The following is a 6075-nucleotide window of genomic DNA, read 5'->3' as shown; positions in this document are numbered from 1 at the left end:
AGCTGAATTATATTGTTGCTGTTGAGCACAGGGGTGGTCCGTGCATAAGGCAAGGTGAAGCCATTTGCTGCAGGCGGCGGATCTGAGCCCTGCTCTTGCTGTTGTGCTGCCAGCCCTGCTGGGGATTCGTCCAAACCAAGCATAGGCAAACTCAGCCCTCCAGATGTTTTGGGACTACAGTTTCCATGATCCCTGACCACTGGTCCTGTTAGCTAGGGATGGTGGGATGACATCCTGTGTGCCCTGGGTACTTATGGAGTACAGTGGTGCCTCGCAAGACGAAAAGAATCCGTTCTGTGATTCTCTTCGTCTAGCGTTTTTTTCGTCTTGTGAAGCAAGCCCATTGAAGGATTAGCGCTATTAGCGGCTTTTAGCGGCTTATCTGCTGATCGGATCAGCTGATAAGCGGCTTAGCGGCTTAGAAAAAGGGGGGGAGGGGAAAAAACCAGCAGGAACTCGCAAGACATTGTCGTCTTGCGAAGCAAGCCCATAGGAAATTCGTTTTGCGAAGCACCTCCAAAACGGAAAACTCTTTCGTCTAGCGAGTTTTCTGTCTTGCGAGGCATTCGTCTTGCGGGGCACCACTGTAGTTGGGAGATGAGGCTAATATGAATGTCTCTATAGTATAGGCACTGGAGAAAATAATAATAATAATAATAATAATAATAATAATAATAATAATAATAATAATAATAATTTATTCCCTGCCCATCTGGCTGGGTTTCCCCAGCAACTCTGGGTGGCTTCCAACAAAATATTAAAAATACAATAAAGCATCAGATGCTAAAAACTTCCCTAAACAAAGCTGTCTTCAGAAGCACATGCTCTAACCAGTGTTTCTATTTGTATAACACTTTAAACAGCCATGGCTTTCTCCCTCTCAAAATCCTGGGGAATGCAGTTTGCTCCAGGTTCTGAGAACTGGTAGGAGACCCCCTATTGCCCTCCGAGAGCTCCAATTCCCAGAGTTCCCTGTGAAAATGGATTGTTAAATCACTCTGCAAATGGTAGCATAGGGGTTTCTTACCAATTCTCCAGAATCCGGAGTCCCCCATTTTTTTGCAGGGAAGCCAAAACTGTTCCGAGTGGCATGATACTGCTTTAAATGCATAGTGCAGATGGGACCCACCAGTGGTCTCAGACCAGGCATTTTGGCAACAGGGCCTAGACTTTATTTCCAGCGTCAACTGGCCCTTCAAACCAGCCCGTGTCTCTGTGTGGCTTTCTCCTCCTCCTCCTTCCTCAAATCCATTGTTGCCACAAATATAGGTGAAGAAGCAAAGCTGCTGCAACCAAGTGGAAATTATTTCCTTAGGTCTGGGAATTAATCATTCCTCTCCGCAGACAGAAGTCCAAAGTGCAGCAGTTGCTCCCCAACAGCGGGCTGGGCACTTGGCAAAGGAAACTCTGCTTGGCATAGATGATGAGAGAGAGAGAGAGAGAGAGAGAGAGAGAGAGAGAGAGAGCGCAGCCACCATCCCACAGCACAAGTCCTCCTTGCCCTAGACTGAAATGGGGTTAAATCAGACCACTTGGTTTTCAGCCCAATGAAACACATGCACAGAAAGAAAATGCACAGCAGCCGTAAATCCTGGCTTTGCACTTTGAAGCAAGTAGCACCCATTCCCCACCTTGTTACACTTTCAGACTCCCATCCACAGACCCACACAGGATAGTTATTTCCAGTGCTTTTTTCGGGGGTGGGGGGTGGGGAGAGACTCAAGGGTACGCATACCCTTAATATGAATAGTATGAACATAGTATGAATCTTTGTACTTTTGTCCATTCACTGTACAGTGATACCTTGGTTTACAACCGTAATCTGTTCCGGAGGTCCGGTTGTAAACCAAAACAGGTTGTAACCCAAGGCGCGTTTTCGCCAATGGGGCCTCAAAAAAAATATATATAATGGGTTGTAATCCAAAAAAATGGGTTGTAATCCAAAAAAAAAAGGGACTTGATGTGGTTTGACGTGGTTGTAATCCAAAATGGTTGTAATCCAAAATGGTTGCAAACCAAGGTACCACTGTATTTATTCCCTCCGACTTGAACTATAAAATGGTGATTTTCTTGAGTCAAAATGAGAGTACCCCTAAACATTTCTTTAAAGAAAAAAAGAAAGCGCACTGGCTATTTCTGATTTAAAATAGCTACCATAAGATCAAAGCATTGTGGGTGATTGTATCTTCAGGACTGCCATTAAGGAAGTGTCAAGTGCAGGGTTGAGGGCTCCTGTTCAGCATTTCTGCCAGCCCTGCCCATTTCCAGGATATGCCATTCTTCCTCCCTCTTGTTATTCCATTCCCACTGAACCGTTAGTCAGTATTGTATGGCCACTGAGCATTCTCAGCCCTCCATGGGCTGCTGCTTCATCTTTTAAAGTGCAGGGAGAGGTTGCACCCTTAATCTTTTCCCCTGAAGATGTTCTGCATTTCAGAGTTCACCAGGGCAAGCTGTCACCTCTCTCTCGTTTCTCCCTTTTGGCCACAATCCTGTCGGACAACCAGCCGCAAAACCGGGAAAGTACAAATGGCAGGCAAATGAATAAATTAACCTAGGGGCTGAAAACAAAATTTATTCTGGGCTCAACATGGTTCAGAACAAGTCCTTCCTCAGGGAGACATTTGGACCTGGAATAAATTTCATGCCAAGCACATGAGAGTTACCCCTTCACTGTCTCTGTCTCTCCTTGCCTACAGTCCTGCAAGTGCTCGCCAGCTAAGTTTACAGGAACACCAGAAGAAGCTGCAGGTCTCAGCCAGGGAGTTTTATCCCAACCCTACCTGGAGATAGGGATGCGGGTGGCGCTGAGGGTTATACCACAGAGCCAAGGCTTGCCGATCAGAAGGTCGGTGGTTCGAATCCCCGCGACGGCGTGAGCTCCCGTTGCTTGGTCCTTACTCCTGCCAACCTAGCAGTTTGAAAGCACATCAAAGTGCAAGTAGATAAATAGGTTGGCAGGAAGGTAACCGGCGTTTCCGTGTGCTGCTCTGGTTCGCCAGAAGCGGCTTAGTTATGCTGGCCAGATGACCCTCGGCCAATAAAGCGAGATGAGCGCTGCAACCCCAGAGTCGGTCACGACTGGACCTAATGGTCAGGGGTCCCTTTACCTTTACCTGGAGGTACTGGGGATTGAACCTGCAACCTTCTGCATGCAAGGCAGACACTCTTCCACTGAGCCATGGCCCTTTCATGTGAAGGGAACTATTCAAATGAATGATGTGCTGCTTCTTTCCCATCCAACATGCAAACACTGGCTGTTATACCGTTCTCTTGTTCTGTTTGAGACAAGAGCAGAACACTTGATTGACTCATCTTATTGTACAACACTGCCATCCTACACATTCTTGCCTGCAATTAGGTCTGCGAGATGGATGCAGTGAGACCTGCTAAACTCAAATAGTGGAATATAAACAGCTGAAGAATGGGCTTTAAAATTCAAGAGCTTCACAGGAGTGCTGCTAGGTGCCACATCATGGTTTATCAATGAAGCTGCAGAACAGTTAGGATGGGGAACCTGTGGCCCCTCCAGATGTTGCTGGACTCCAACTCCCATCAGACCCAGCAAACATGGTCATTGGTCAGCAGTGATGGAAGCTGTAGTTCAAGAACATCTGGAAAACCACAGGTTCTCCATCCCTGTTCCAAGGCCTGAATTCATAGGGGTGAGCTGGTGCTTAAACCACGTTTTACCACCTAAAGTAGCCTTACACAACCTTGGGTCCCCAGATCTTGTTGGACTACAACTCCCATCATCTGTAGCTAGCAGGACCAGTGGGGAGGGATGATGGGAGTTGTAGTCCAACAAGATCTGGGAACTCAAGGTTGAGAAAGGCGGACCTACATTATTCAGTTCCAACCACCTTTGAATGTATGTTGCAAAGCTGAAAGAAGGCTGAAATGTCCTCTAAGATGGTTTTACAAGAAGCAATAAAAAATTGGAAGCAGCAGGGGATCTGCTTTTTGATGTGACAATCTGGAGGCTGACAGAAATCTTGCTGAATCGGATTGTTCTTGAGAGATTCCACAGGAATTCATTCCTCTTAAGGTCTGGTTAGGCTGCAAAGCCAGCAGCTGGGTGAAATTTTAGAGCTGAACAGTGAAGTACACATTGCAAGGCTCCATTCTTGTATTCCCTTTTTAGAAAGGAACAAACACCAATTTCTCTATCAGTGACTTTTTTCACCTACCATGTGCAAACCAAACACAAGACTCAAATTCAAACTCAGAAGTTTGCAATTGCTTTTCTTTTTTTTCTGGGAAAAATGAAAGTACAGTATAGCAGCTTTTATTCCAGATAATGTGATATTCAAGGTAATGGGTGCTCTTTAAAATTCATGTTATTAAACTTGTTAGTTGCTCATTGCAGAAAAAGGTCACAAAGCAACTTACAACATATTCAAAATATTAGCATAAGTTAAAATCTCTTATAATATAAACACCGTTTAAAAATTCCCAATATGCAAGATTAAAAGGCACCAAGAAAAGGATTCCACTCTGTCCCAAGTCACACAAATATGGCTTAATTTCATAGCTTTTAGAAATCCTAAGGTGTGAGCTCCCAACAGTTTACTCCCAGATTTTAGTCTTAAAAATGAGCCTTTTCAATACAGTATCTTCTTTTGGAGGGCGATTCTGACGGCACCTGCTAGCATTGCCCAACAGCCCTAATCTCATTAGACAGAAATACATCTCATTACTTTCATCAGAATTCTGTTGAACACAAGAAGACAATGCATTTCTATGTCATGAGTTTATGTCTGTTGGGCTTACAGGTGCAGTCAAAAGCATCCTCGGCAAAAGGGAACAGTTACAAAATATTAAGAGAGTAAGAAGCAGGAAAACTAGAATCGTTGGGTTGGAAAGGACCCCAAGGGTCATGCGGGAAGCACAGCTAAAGCATCCCTGATAGATGACCATACAACCTCTATTTAAAATCTTACAACGAAGGGGAGTCCACCACCTTCTGAGACCAGACAACCTAGACTCTTGTTTGCTTATTTCATTTGCCCGTCCCTCCAAGAAACTGTACACTGTATTGCCTCACAACAACCCTGCAAAGTAGGGGTGGGTTTTTTTTGGCGGCGGCGGGGGGGGGGAGAGAATTAATGACTTGCTAAAACTCAGAAACCTGCAGGCTTGCATTGGAAATGGAATTCCAAAGTCAACTTGCATCCTCTACACCAAAAGAGCCGGGCTCTTAAAGTATCCAAGGTAAAGGGACCCCTGACCATTAGGTCCAGTCGTGGCCGACTCTGGGGTTGTGGCGCTCATCTCGCTTTGTTGGCCGAGGGAGCCGGCGTACAGCTTCAGGGTCATGTGACTAATCTGCCTGCTTCTGAGCAGCCTAAACCAGAGCAGCGCATGGAAACGCCATTTACCTTCCCGCCGGAGTGGTACCTATTTATCTACTTGCACTTTGACGTGCTTTCGAACTGCTAGGTTGGCAGGAGCATGGACCAAGCAACGGGAGCTCACCCCATCGCAGGGATTCGAACCACCAACCTTCTGATTGGCAAGCCCTAGGCTCTGTGGTTTAACCCACAGCGCCACCTGCGTCCCCTTAATGTATCCTATTACACCCTTAATTTTCAAAACCAAACCAAAACCTACTGCCGCCTGGAAGTTTGTGTGTGTGTGTGTGTGTGTGTGTGTAGGGGAGAACCACGAAGCTCTGATAATGCTAAGATTGCTTGCTCAGAACCTTACAAAATTGCTGGCAACATTGCACAATGTTCTCCCGTCTCAAGCCACCCAGCTTGTTCCTCGGGCCTTTCTCCAACTACAGCTGACCTATGGTTTCCTTTTGTTGCAAAGCAACCCCTTCCTTTTGTTGTAAAGCAAGTTGTGCCTTAACTCAGATTCATCCGTGTGCATACACTGCACCCCCCACATGCCCCCCCACAAGGGGGCAGGGAAACACAAACAAAGCATTCACCCAGTGACATTTAGAAAAAGTGATTTTCCCACTACCATAAGCAACAAGAAAGGCAGTGCTATCTGAGAAAGTAAGGCATATTCTGTGCTAGGCCTGGCATCCCTATATGTTAGGAGGCTGGGAGTGAGAATCTGCAG

The sequence above is a fragment of the Podarcis vaucheri genome (genome assembly GCF_965113315.1).
Source record: "Podarcis vaucheri genome assembly, chromosome: 14".
NCBI lineage: Eukaryota > Metazoa > Chordata > Lepidosauria > Squamata > Lacertidae > Podarcis > Podarcis vaucheri.
The sequence above is the reverse complement of the archived record's forward strand: the minus strand, read 5'-3'. Positions refer to the sequence as shown.